Source organism: Pseudophryne corroboree, chromosome 4, assembly GCF_028390025.1.
Source record: "Pseudophryne corroboree isolate aPseCor3 chromosome 4, aPseCor3.hap2, whole genome shotgun sequence".
Lineage (NCBI taxonomy): Eukaryota > Metazoa > Chordata > Amphibia > Anura > Myobatrachidae > Pseudophryne > Pseudophryne corroboree.
The window spans coordinates 516992049-517006363 of record NC_086447.1 but is presented as its reverse complement, the minus strand read 5'-3'; the positions used below and the strand labels follow the sequence as shown (position 1 = coordinate 517006363).

Sequence of the window (14315 nt, the reverse complement as noted above, 5' to 3'; positions counted from 1 at the left end):
AATCTCTGCAAGAGGTTCATTATTGCAACCGTCGGCAGTGTTGTTGGACTCTATCCTGCAGCCTTTGGTGCAGAGACATGAAAACTTCCTTTTAGATACCACAATGTTTCTGAACAAATTAACAAGTGTGGGACCAATACCGACTGGAGCCTGGCTCATCAGTATAGATGTAGCTAGTCTCTATACAGTGATCCCACATGGTTTGGGTATAGCTGCGGTTAAAAATTTGTTGATGAAGGAAGGTGATTTTTTGGTATTATATGTACAATTTTTGTTACAGCTATTGGAATTTATTTTTACAAAAAAATATTTTCTTTTTGATGGTGCATATTATTTACAGAAAACAGGCTGTGCGATGGGGTCTTCAATGGCCCCAGCATATGCTAATTGTTTTATGTTTGATGTTGAGAACGATATTTTCTTTACAGATGAGATAATTACCGTAAGTAAAAAATGCTAATATACACCCATATTATCGATGACATCTTTATTATATGGAATGACACCAAGGAGGCATTTTTTACAAATTATAGAGACACATAATGCCTCTGGTAGTTCAGTTAAACTAGTGGCTAATATGAGTCAGTGCCAGTTAAACTTTCTGGATGTTATAGTTACGATTGGAGCTGAGGTTATCAGTACCTCAGTCTATACTAAAGAGACTGACCGCAATACACTATTGCATATGAATACCGGTCATCCTAGAGAGTTGAAAATGGGCCTCCCCTTCTCACAAATGATTAGAATACGTTGCATTAATGACAATCCTGCTTCTGCTGAGAAGCAAATTGATACACTTATTAAGAAATTTTTAGTTAGAGGCTATGATTATAAGATGCTGATCTCCTCGAAGAATAGGGTTATGTCAATGAATAGGGTGAATCTATTGCGGAAAAAACCTTGCAGATCACTTACCCAATCACTACTGTTTGTTCATAGATTTAACTGTTTATCTAATGATATTTCTAGAACAGCAAAAAACCTTTGGCCAATGATTAAGTGTGATGAAGCATTGCATTTAACCGAGAGTAACATTATGCCCTGTTACTCTAGGGGACAAAATTTAAGAGATCTGCTGGTCCGCACTGACATTACTGAAGCTAGGCCATCGAAACACCAGCACTTTTTATCTAATAAAAGATGGGGATGTTTTAAATGTGGATGCACCACTTGTAATTATCTGATACAGGGGGATAAATTCAATCGCCCCCACTCAGGAAAAATGTATCAAATCAGGCACCATCTAGATTGCAATAGTGTATATGTGGTTTATCAGATAATTTGCCCATGTGGGCTTTCCTATACTGGGAAGACCCAATGCAAATTTAAGGTGAGAATGGCGGCCCACCGCCATGCAATTAGATTAGCCATTGCAAGCAGTACAAGTGAACAGCCAGTGGCACGCCACTTTGCGGAGAGGGGACATGGCTTGACTTAAATATAGAATGATAGATCATGTCCCACAGTCTAGACCAGGGGGGGACTGCAATTTGAAATTACTAAGGTGTGAGACACAATTGATCCACCGGTTAGATGTTATCAGTCCTAAAGGACTGAATGAATATCTTTCTTTTTCATGTTTTAATTAAAAAGGAAATTTGATGTATTCTAGTGATTGCTAAGGTGGCTATTTATACATATATTTATTTGTATTTTTCCTTGTATATATCCATATGATAGAATTTTGAGTAATATCTATATAAAACAGCTAAAGGTGTCTGTTTTAGCTACAGGCATGGGTTTACCCAACTGGAGTAGCCATCATTATTATTCATTTATCTAGGTCCAGTGGGACTTTAATGATTTCAAACAGTTCCATAAAAAGGATAGCCCGCGCCTGAGAATGAATATGAGTATATAACTGCAATATATGGTGATTATGTTACAAGGAGTATCTATATGTATACATTGGAGATTTATTGTTATTTTCTACAGTTCCTGTTAGAATGGTTGCTAAGGTGATGGCAGCTATGGTGATGGTATGACACTGACGGCTCATGCAACGTGCGTGATGACGTCATTAGAAAGCGACTGATCGGGGTCGGAATCCCGCCATCAGCCACGGTATGAACTCTGGTGATTGCTCTTTAAGGTAGGAAGTTTTAATACTTGTTTGTAATCCTGATGACAATGTACTGTACCCACATTGAAACGTTGATTCATTGATAAATTGCCTTCAGTGTCTTATTCCGACGGAGGGCCGCACCCTGGTCTGTATGTAAGTGTGAGGATTCATTTTCACATATGTGAAGGCACCCGCAGCAGTTCTCACAGTTAAGGGAGTGCCGAACACCACTGTCAGTATATATATATATATATATATATATATATATATATATATTTATTATATAGGATCTGAGTTAATCTGGGCTGCAGCTCCAGTTTTCACAACAGACTCTGATTCCAAATCAAGGCAAAACGTCATTCTCCCGGCATTGGGTTCTTGTGGGTTTTGGATTCTTTATAATGACCCTGAGTGGTGACTCAGCCCCATTTCCCTCTGTTCTCAGGCATGCTGCTGTGTGCTGCATTGTACACTGCCGGTTAAATTGACTGTGCTGTGTCCATCTAAATTGGCGGTGCATTCAAAAGTAGCACTATAGTGTGTATTGTCACTTGTTAGTTAAAAAAATAAAATAAGTAAAAGTAAAAACATTACAAAAATATAAAAAAGTTAAAAAAAATTATTTGCCCAACCTGTGTTCGCTGTATCCCTGTGCATTTATTATACACATACATAATATAACAAAGGCCCTTTAACTGCCACAGTGTGAGTTGATATGCAATTTTAAAAATAATATACAGTATTGTTCTATCATTTGTACTGTTCTAACACACTGTACCCCTGTGCATTTATTACACATGTACATATAAAAGCCCTTTGAATTGATGCAGTGCAAGTTTAGCTGTTAAGTGAATAAATATATTTTTCAATTGTTTAACCTGTTCTCGTGCACTGTACATCTAATATGGTCACCATCCAAAACAATGGTGGAGGGTTATCTAAATGGCTGTGTATAAAAAGGTATGTCACAGAGTACCTTTGACTACTGTAAGGATCAAAAAATATGTAATAAATACTGACCTGCCCAGTTGACAACTGACAAAGGTTTTAGTGAAAGCAACCAAAGCAAAAAAAACAAATAGCTTCACTTTCACCTTTACTGAATCTATTCAAAAATACAAATAAATAACAATTTATTTGTCTTTCAACTAGGAAATCAGCATAATTCAATCATTCATATGTGTCCATCTACTGCAGGGTCTCCTTACACTCATCAGAGATGGTTGTCATTTTGCTTTTGACCTTGCAACACTGCCAGCTCCTTCTTAGACTTTTACTCAGCTAGACTGTGAGCCACCTTACTGATTATTTTCATAACCTGTGGGACACTTCTCCTGATGGCAATCCCTCTTTGAAGCTTTCTATGCCTATCGAGTGAGTATGGGTCTCTGTATCAGTTTTCCCTACCTGTGGAACCTTAGATTTTGCTGTTTGCACCTGAAGAGACCCATCATCCTGTTTGGAGGAACTGTGCTACTCTCCTGGAATATCCTTACAAGATTCTACTACTGCCTAGTGGCCTATTGTTACTGCAGGGTGTTTATTCTATGGAGATTACAATTAGGCCTCTCTGCACCTTCTGTGCCATCTGGCGGTCTCCTTAAGAATTGCAGGACTTTTTAGATTTCTTTGCCTTGCTGCCACAACTCTGTTGCTGAATGGGACCAACTTCATGATTCCTTTTTAGGGGGACCCCTCTTTGCCAAATAATCAACTGTTTGGCCACCCTGCTTGTTCTGGGCTCGGCCTTGGGCATGGCTGCCTTTCTATTTACAAGGAAACATGGCCAACAGCCGCCCATCAATTTCAGCACACAAGTCTTGTATTTCATCATTTTCAGAAGGGTATTTTCTTTCTTTTTTTATCTCGTTTTGACATTCCATTTTCTATATGCCATGGTAAAGCCTAAAAAAATCTGCTGCATAAAAGGACCCTGTCCTCCCCTTTCTATGCCTTCAAGATCATATGTGCACCAATTACTTAAGCCAACAGGTCCATCACCACCCAGTGAGGACTCATGCACCCTGCCCTCACTGGTACCTGGTCCTCCTGCTGAGACATTTGGGTACACTTACTAAGATGGGAGTTCTATTTAAGATGGGACGTTGCCCATAGCAGCCAATCAGATTCCAGGTATTATAATCTAGAAGGTGCTAGATAAATGAGAAGTAGAATCTGATTGGTTGCTATGGGCAACATCCCATTTTAAATAGATCTCCCATCTTAGTAAATTTACCCCATTGTTTAGGATGATCCAATTGAACCCAGACATATCTAGGCTGTTGATAGATTGCCATAAACACAAGCTGGTTTTGTTCGCAGATAACATCCTAGTCGTCTTGACCAATCCTCCTGTTTCTACACCCAACCTCATATCTGATTTTCAGAAAGTTGGCCTCCACTCTAATTTCCATGTGATTTGTGGCTGTGAAAGGTAAGTATACTATATGGGTACAGTGTGTGTGGTGTGGGCCCCCCAGACCTAGTAGCCCGTGCGCACCACACACACTGCACCCATTATAGAAATGCCTATTCCTTGAAACTTAAATATTTGGGGATAATGCAGCATTCAGACAACCATCTATCACTCCTGATTAAGCTTAGAGGTGAACTTTGGGATTGACACCAGGGTACATTCTCATGGTTGGGCAGTGCGATCATAATTAAAATGAATGTGTTTCCTAGAATACTTTACTTGCCCCAGTTCCTCCCAATACATGTGCCCAGGAACTGCTTTCTAAGTATTCATTGTTTGGTAAATGAGTTTGTGGGGCAAATACCTCACGTCGGACATAACATTCTCTTTCAGTTGCCCCACTTCTTTACTTACTGTGAGGTAGTGTCTCTCAGTACTGTTCTGGAGTGGTCCCGGTTGAAATTGGACAGACAGTGGGAGATGCTTGAGTGTCATGAAGACATGATGATAGCATGGACACTGACCCTTCCCTTAGTCACCCATTCGACCCTTACTCAGTCACTCATTCAACCAACCCTGACCTTGACAGTCACCCATTTGACCCTGACTTTGGAAAAGTAAAAAGACTGCAAGTTTCTTCTTTGCCCTCTCCCATGACACCACTTTTTCACAACCCTGACTTTCCTCACAGAATAGCAATGAAATGGTATACCAGAGCTGGCTGTGTGAATGAATAATGAATTAAATGGCTTGTAATAATTAGGTATTTATTATATACTATTAAAATTCTAAACATAATTAAAAGGAAATATAAACTACACACAGATATTAATATATTGTTCCATCAAAAATATTCAGCCACTATAAATGCCCAATGTCCAGTATACAGTATCTGGCAAGGACTCTCCCCTATATAGGTTGCACAGTCACTAGAATAAGCAGCTGGTTTTACCGGATGTGTTGCAAAAGCTGATGAGGGTCAGTTGGAATTTATTACTGGTGTTGGCCCTTTCATAAGCAGTCCCCAATGAAGAGGAGCTGGCAACGAGTCCTTTAAAGCATATCTCCTGAGGAAGCTGGACACCTCTTACCAGCGAAACTCGTTGGGATTAATGCCACCTATGCCCAGTCAATAGGATCTTCAATACATTTCTCTGGCACTTATTTGGACAATCACCATTCATCTGGAAATTGTCACTGCAGCGTGTGCGGCCTCATTACCCCTTCAGACTCTAAAGGACTCGTTGCCAGCTGATCTTCATCGAGGACTGCTTACGAAAGGGCCAATACTGGTAATAAATTACAACTGACCCTCATCAGCTTTTGCAAACATCTGGTAAAACCAGTTGCTTATTCAAGTGACTGGACAATCTATATAGAGGAGAGTCCTAGCCAGATATACTGGACGTTGGGCATATATAGTGGCTGAATAATTTTGATGGCACAATATATTAATATCTGTGTGTAGTTTATATTGCCTTTTAATGATTTTTAAAAAAATGTTAATAGTATATAATAAATACCTAATTATTACAAGCCGTTTAATTCATCATTTATTCATACAGTCAGCGCTGGTATACCATTTCACTACTTTTTTCTCTATAGATTATTTGGGGATCTCAACCACCCTGATACCAGCTGCTGCTGACAGCGCACTTGGAGATACATCTATTCTCCTCACAGAATGACTACTTTCTCATTTAATCTTTGGATATAGGCTAGGGTGCTATATGTTTACCATCTAGTGACCTCACCTGGTGTGCATTCCTTCAGCCATTTACAAGCGACTTGGGATCTGCAGGCCTCTGAGATTTCTAGGTATCTGCTCATTCAACATCTCTGTCCAGTAAACCAATTTGAGAGGCTGCCTATAGACCCCTGGCTTCTTTTAAAGCACCATGCCAATCCCGGACTCGGACTCAGCATTTCCTTTCCTTAAGCTATAGACTTCTCATAGAGGACACTTTCTCCACTTTACCACACTTCATGGCTGACTGGGAAAGAGATGTGGGCATACAGTTAGATCTTGAATATTATGAGAAGATCTTCCAAACCACTGTGTTCTGCTTGATTAGATATTTGGTAGTGGACACTCAATTAATGGTCCTTGCCCACTGATGCCCATTAGTGCTTGCTAAAATGTTCCCAGGGTTTTCCGACATGTGCTGGAGATATGCCTCAGCTGTGGGTTCCCCATTTCATATATGGTGGTAATGTACTGTGCTACACGCCTTCTGGAACTTGGTGATCTCTTTATCTAAAGAGACCAAATGCCAGGATGTTAGTTCAGAACCAGTTCTCTGGCTCCTTAGTAAGATAGATTATCCTGTGTCTTCCTACAAAAAGTTACTCATGAAGCACCTCAACCGCACTGGCCAAGGCTGTAATTCCAGATCAGTGGAGGTCTCCAACTCCCCCAACCATGGTGGAATGGTTCACCAGACTGGTGTTTTAAAAGACTATAAATGATCTGGAGCTACTAAATAGAGAGATAGTTTAGTAGTACCTGGGGACCTTGGCTTCTGTTTAAAGAATCTCCCTCATATTCAGGCCACACTAGTGATGTTCACTAAATAACTTGATTATCTAATAATTTCACTTGCTACTTTCCCAAGTGGTTTCTCTTTTCCTCCTTTACCATTTTCTTCTTGTTGTTCATTCTCTTTATTGTTCTATGTTTTTTTTCTTCTGTTCTATTAAGGCCATTACTTACCTTGTGCATTGGTGTTTATGTTGTAATTCACTTTGTTTTCCTTTTAATGATTTGTCTCATAATGCCTTTTATTTTGAGACTGTTAATACTACGTTGTTTTGGGTGAGTGCTTTGCACCCTTTGACATTGATTTTGGTGATCTAATAAAAAACGTTATTGCAAAATAAATAATTGTAATAGGCATAAACATAAAGCTGGTTATGCAAGTGCAAAAAAAAGGAATAGGTTTTACTCTAATATTCAGTTTCATGGTATGAACTTGGGTTAAGAATGCAAATTAGAAACAGCGTTTTAAAGCAGGTGTATAAGGGGCTTCATTTTGCCTCATGGTGGAAACTCACTGTTTTTATGTAGGGGGAATTATTCCAGTTTACAACAAAATATGATGTTTTAGTGTATAAAATGCTATTTTTATAGCTCCACTGGCAAAATATTTCATGAAGTCTGAATGCTACTCATATGTTATTATGTTTGTCAGATCTATTACACTGAAGATTTTAAGGGTGCTTGAAGATGTGAAATTCATTTTAGAGAGTTGTATTTGTCTCACAGCCACTAGCTTGACAGTCTCAGATGATGAGGTTTCACATTAGAGAATTAATGATTTAAATGAAAGCATAATGTGTATTAGAATAAAATAAAATTTACTATTGTATTGTTATAAACATAGCTATTTATAAACCAGGGTACGTTAATTTATTTCAATTTAGTCTACCCCTTCATAAACAAATCATTATAAGGGTCAAAATCAATGAACAGTGCAATATTTATGTTATATGGTAAATGTATATTAAGATCTAACAGATCTGAGATTTTACCAAAACAAAATACTTTAGAAATGTAGAAGATTGACAATGAAATTTAAGGAGGATTATTACTGTGTTTAACTGAGAATCTGTTTGCAGAGAAGCCATGTGAAATATTTAACAAATTAGTATGCATTGATTATCCTGTTAGTGACTTTCTGTAACTACTAGTTGGCTTGGAACTGCCAGAATTTCCAAAGCAAAATCTCATCAGTTCTCTGATCCATACACGTTTTCATTTTATAATAATGTTTGAAAAGGACACAAAGATACAGTACAATAGACACAATAAGTCATTGTAAAAATCCAGGTGCAGAAAATAGAATCTGTTTAATCTGTACAATATTCATTGTCTCTAAACTATTGTGTGTCACTGAAGAAATGGCACTGTCATTGTTTCTTTCCAGAACATTCAATGTAATCAACTTTACACAGAAGTTGCATCAAAAATGTAATTTAAAAAGCTATGCAGTGGAGCGGATAATTGAAAACATAAGATTTATTCTTTGCCAACACTGTGTGAAAAATAGAAAAAATATAAATAGGAGTTTCCAAAAACACAAGAAGTTTTAATTTAATGCACAAAAATTGAATATACTTTCAGTTCAATGGAATAATGATAAGAGTTCAGAAGCTATGCAAAGCTTATGCATCAGTATGTAGGTTAGAAATAAATGCACAGCTCACAAACATTCCTACTGTACCTCAAGAACATAAACCTAGAAATAATGAATTAGGGTATACTGTAAAAAAATGTACAATGTTATTTCTAGGGATGAGCGGGTTCGGTTCCTCGGAATCCGAACCCGCCCGAACTTCATTTTTTTTTACACGGGGCCGAGCGACTCGGATCTTCCCGCCTTGCTCGGTTAACCCGAGCGCGCCCGAACGTCATCATCCCGCTGTCGAATTCTCGCGAGGCTCGGATTCTATCGCGAGACTCGGATTCTATATAAGGAGCCGCGCGTCGCCGCCATTTTCACACGTGCATTGAGATTCATAGGGAGAGGACGTGGCTGGCGTCCTCTCCGTTTATAGAAGTGATAGATAGTGTGACTGTATATTATCTGACTTGTGGGGGAGACACTGACAGTGGGGAGCAGTTAGAGTCTGAGAGCAGGACTCAGGAGTACATATAACGTATAGTGCACACTTTTGCTGCCAGAGTGCCACACTGCCATTGTGACCACACTGACCACCAGTATAATATATATTGTGATTGTCTGCTTAGGAGTACTACTTGCAAGTTGCTGATAGTGTGACCAGTGACCTGACCACCAGTCACCACCAGTTTAATATATATATATATATATATATATATATATATAAAATTGTATATAATATATATATAATATTGTATACCACCTACCCGTGGTTTTTTTTTTTCTTTCTTCTTTATACATACTACTATAGTAGCTTACTGTAGCAGTCTGCGGTGCTGCTGAGCTGACTGTGTCCAGCAGGTCCGTCATCAGTCATTACATAATAAATATATATACCTGTCCGGCTGCAGTACTAGTGATATTATATATATATATATATATTGATTTCATCTCATTATCATCCAGTCTATATTAGCAGCAGACACAGTACGGTAGTCCACGGCTGTAGCTACCTCTGTGTCGGCAGTCGCTCGTCCATCCATAATTGTATACCACCTACCCGTGGTTTTTTTTTTTCTTTCTTCTTTATACATACTACTATAGTAGCTTACTGTAGCAGTCTGCGGTGCTGCTGAGCTGACAGTGTCCAGCAGGTCCGTCATCAGTCATTACATAATAAATATATATACCTGTCCGGCTGCAGTACTAGTGATATTATATATATATATATTGATTTCATCTCATTATCATCCAGTCTATATTAGCAGCAGACACAGTACGGTAGTCCACAGCTGTAGCTACCTCTGTGTCGGCAGTCGCTCGTCCATCCATAATTGTATACCACTTACCCGTGGTTTTTTTTTTTCTTTCTTCTTTATACATACTACTATAGTAGCTTACTGTAGCAGTCTGCGGTGCTGCTGAGCTGACCGTGTCCAGCAGGTCCGTCATCAGTCATTACATAATAAATATATATACCTGTCCGGCTGCAGTACTAGTGATATTATATATATATATATATTGATTTCATCTCATCATCCAGTCTATATTAGCAGCAGACACAGTACGGTAGTCCACGGCTGTAGCTACCTCTGTGTCGGCAGTCGCTCGTCCATCCATAATTGTATACCACCTACCCGTGGTTTTTTTTTTTTCTTCTTTATACATACTACTATAGTAGCTTACTGTAGCAGTCTGCGGTGCTGCTGAGCTGACAGTGTCCAGCAGGTCCGTCATCAGTCATTACATAATAAATATATATACCTGTCCGGCTGCAGTACTAGTGATATTATATATATATATATATATTGATTTCATCTCATTATCATCCAGTCTATATTAGCAGCAGACACAGTACGGTAGTCCACGGCTGTAGCTACCTCTGTGTCGGCAGTCGCTCGTCCATCCATAAGTATACTAGTATCCATCCATCTCCATTGTTTACCTGAGGTGCCTTTTAGTTGTGCCTATTAAAATATGGAGAACAAAAATGTTGAGGTTCCAAAATTAGGGAAAGATCAAGATCCACTTCCACCTCGTGCTGAAGCTGCTGCCACTAGTCATGGCCGAGACGATGAAATGCCAGCAACGTCGTCTGCCAAGGCCGATGCCCAATGTGCCACCGTGCTCGATCCTAGATTTAAAACCTACCTTGGATCTCTCTTTCCGGCAGACACAAGTCTGCTGGGGTTCAAAGACCTGCTGGTGAGAAAATTGTCAAGTCAAGCGGAACGCGACCTGTCAACATCTCCTCCTTCACATTCTCCCGCAACTGGGGGTGCGAGGAAAAGGCTAAGAATTCCGAGCCCACCCGCTGGCGGTGATGCAGGGCAGTCTGGAGCGACTGCTGATGCTGACATCTGGTCCGGACTGAAGGACCTGACAACGATTACGGACATGTCGTCTACTGTCACTGCATATGATTCTCTCACCATTGAAAGAATGGTGGAGGATTATATGAGTGACCGCATCCAAGTAGACACGTCAGACAGTCCGTACTTATACTGGCAGGAAAAAGAGGCAATTTGGAGGCCCTTGCACAAACTGGCTTTATTCTACCTAAGTTGCCCTCCCACAAGTGTGTACTCCGAAAGAGTGTTTAGTGCCGCCGCTCACCTTGTCAGCAATCTGCGTACGAGGTTACTTCCAGAAAATGTGGAGAAGATGATGTTCATTAAAATGAATTATAATCAATTCCTCCGTGGAGACATTGACCAGCAGCAATTGCCTCCACAAAGTACACAGGGAGCTGAGATGGTGGATTCCAGTGGGGACGAATTGATAATCTGTGAGGAGCGGGATGTACACGGTGATATATCGGAGGATGATGATGAGGTGGACATCTTGCCTCTGTAGAGCCAGTTTGTGCAAGGAGAGATTAATTGCTTCTTTTTCGGTGGGGGTCCAAACCAACCCGTCATTTCAGTCACAGTCGTGTGGCAGACCCTGTCACTGAAATGATGGGTTGGTTAAAGTGTGCATGTCCTGTTTATACAACATAAGGGTGGGTGGGAGGGCCCAAGGACAATTCCATCTTGCACCTCTTTTTTCTTTCATTTTTATTTGCGTCATGTGCTGTTTGGGGAGTGTTTTTTGGAAGGGCCATCCTGCATGACACTGCAGTGCCACTCCTAGATGGGCCAGGTGTTTGTGTCGGCCACTAGGGTCGCTTATCTTACTCACACAGCTACCTCATTGCGCCTCTTTTTTTCTTCTTTGCGTCATGTGCTGTTTGGGGAGTGTTTTTTGGAAGGGCCATCCTGCGTGACACTGCAGTGCCACTCCTAGATGGGCCAGGTGTTTGTGTCGGCCACTAGGGTTGCTTAGCTTACTCACACAGCTACCTCATTGCGCCTCTTTTTTTCTTCTTTGCGTCATGTGCTGTTTGGGGAGTGTTTTTTGGAAGGGCCATCCTGCGTGACACTGCAGTGCCACTCCTAGATGGGCCAGGTGTTTGTGTCGGCCACTAGGGTCGCTTAGCTTAGTCATCCAGCGACCTCGGTGCAAATTTTAGGACTAAAAATAATATTGTGAGGTGTGAGGTATTCAGAATAGACTGAAAATGAGTGGAAATTATGGTTTTTGAGGTTAATAATACTTTGGGATCAAAATGACCCCCAAATTCTATGATTTAAGCTGTTTTTTAGGGTTTTTTGAAAAAAACACCCGAATCCAAAACACACCCGAATCCGACAAAAAAAATTCGGTGAGGTTTTGCCAAAACGCGGTCGAACCCAAAACACGGCCGCGGAACCGAACCCAAAACCAAAACCCGAAAAATTTCAAGTGCACATCCCTAGTTATTTCATGGGTTTGCTATTAAAATCACACATCTTTTTAGCATCTAATTTTAAAAAGCCATACAATAATTTGTAAGAGAAATTCGTATAATCGTACTTTGAAAGCTTGCATTCACTGACCTATTATTATTACATTTTATTTCTAGGGCGCCACAAGTGTTTTGCAGTGCCGTACAAAGGACAGTACAGGGAGATGGTGTCCCTTCCTAAAACACCCTCTCTCTGTTCAGTAAAATCAGTATCTGAAAAAATTGTGAGTCCTAATGGAAGACTAATCTATAAAGCAGTTTGCATTGTCATAATGCCTTGTCAGTCAGCTGACTAGCATTAGTCGCAAGCAGAGGTGTTTTAAGAGAGGAGGATACATGTGTGCAGCCTCTGTCCTGGCTCCCTCCTCTCTAGCCAGCAGCACTGTGTAGAGTCTGAGCACTAGGAGCTCAGATGCTAATGCGCATGTGCAGATCTCTGGAAAATGGCGTGACAGCTATTTTCCCAGCAATTTCTTTACTGCGCCTGGATGCTGTACCATTTTCCCAGTGATTTGTGCTCTGTTGCTTCCACCGATGGGGACTCTGGAGAGGTGAGTAGTAAAGAAATGGGTGCAATGTGTCTAGTGTGGGCAGGGCTAGATTAAGGCTGGTAGGGGACCCCGAGGCAGCAAAGATGTGGGTTCCCCAGGGCAACAAAGATGTGGGGGCCCCCACTAGTAAAAGTGATGAGACACTCTCTCTCTCTCCCCCTGCCACCCCAGGAACCTGGGCACTGCAGCATTGGCTATCCAGGCACCACACCACTTGTATACCCAGCTGGATCACACTTTAGTGTCTCGTGGGATTGTACTTCCCTTTCCTGCGAGACACACTATAGACACATGAGCTCCTCGGTAGCCGCTCAACCTGCTGGAAGGAGACTCCTCCACTTCTCGCAGCTGATCCAGCACTGTGTGGGGGCCCCTAATGTGTAAAGGCTCCTGGATGACCACCTCTGTTGCCTCTCTCTTAATCCAGACCTGAGTGTGGGCCCTCTGGACTTAGGGGCCTCTGCGCACCACATACACTGCACCCATTATAGATACACCAGTGGTCGCACGGTAGTGAATTATAAACAAAGTGTTTGTAGTTTTGTTCTGGGAAAAGTACAAAGATACAAACAAAACATAAGTGTTTAGACAACAGAGCAACAATTATTAATGTTAGTACTACAGTAATTTATAGATGGAGCCTCGCTCATCTAGCCTTCTATGGTCCACCTAGGTGCACCAAGGTTTATTAGCATAAGCCTTTCATCTATTGTTCTCAGCTGCAATACAATACAGAGAGAACAATACAGCAGGGGATTAAGTCATTACAGCAGGGGATTAAGTCCGACTGCCCTGTTTCAGTTAAACCTATTAAAGGCATAGATGAGGAGGGCTCCATCTGCACCTCAGTGGAGAGGGAGTGGTCAGAGGAAGAGAATGAGATTAGTATATCATCAGCATACTATTTGTCGCATTCTTGCATTGTTACATTGGTGCACTAAAGCAGCTCAATGATGTTAAGGATGACTAAGCACAACATAACTTTTCACTGCTGCTAACTCTGCAGATACGTTTGTTCTGATGGATTCCACAGCTCAGAGGAAAGATGTTCCAGTGGGGTTGGGAACTCTCATCACTAGGTACTAGAGAAGGATAAGTCCAGTCTACTCACTGGTATATTTATAATGGGTGCAGTGTGTGTGTGGCGAACATAGGCCACCAGGATACAGGTAGGACCACACTGCAGACACTGCACACATTTTTTTCAATACCTATCCTCTGGCGTCCTGAATCGGCGACAGCAGCACTGCAGAAATCACCAGGAACATGGTGTGACAGACATTTTCCCTGCATTTTGTGCATGAACAGTAATAAAATCACTGAGTCCTGCACA

The 14315-nt window shown here is 40.9% G+C and overlaps 1 protein-coding gene across 4 annotated transcripts in view; it reads right to left on the bottom strand.

Annotated features, from left to right (window-relative positions):
- The window catches only part of LOC134911569 (uncharacterized), a 301968-nt gene that overhangs the window by 109257 nt on the left and 178396 nt on the right, over nucleotides 1-14315 (bottom strand). The window lies entirely within an intron of this gene.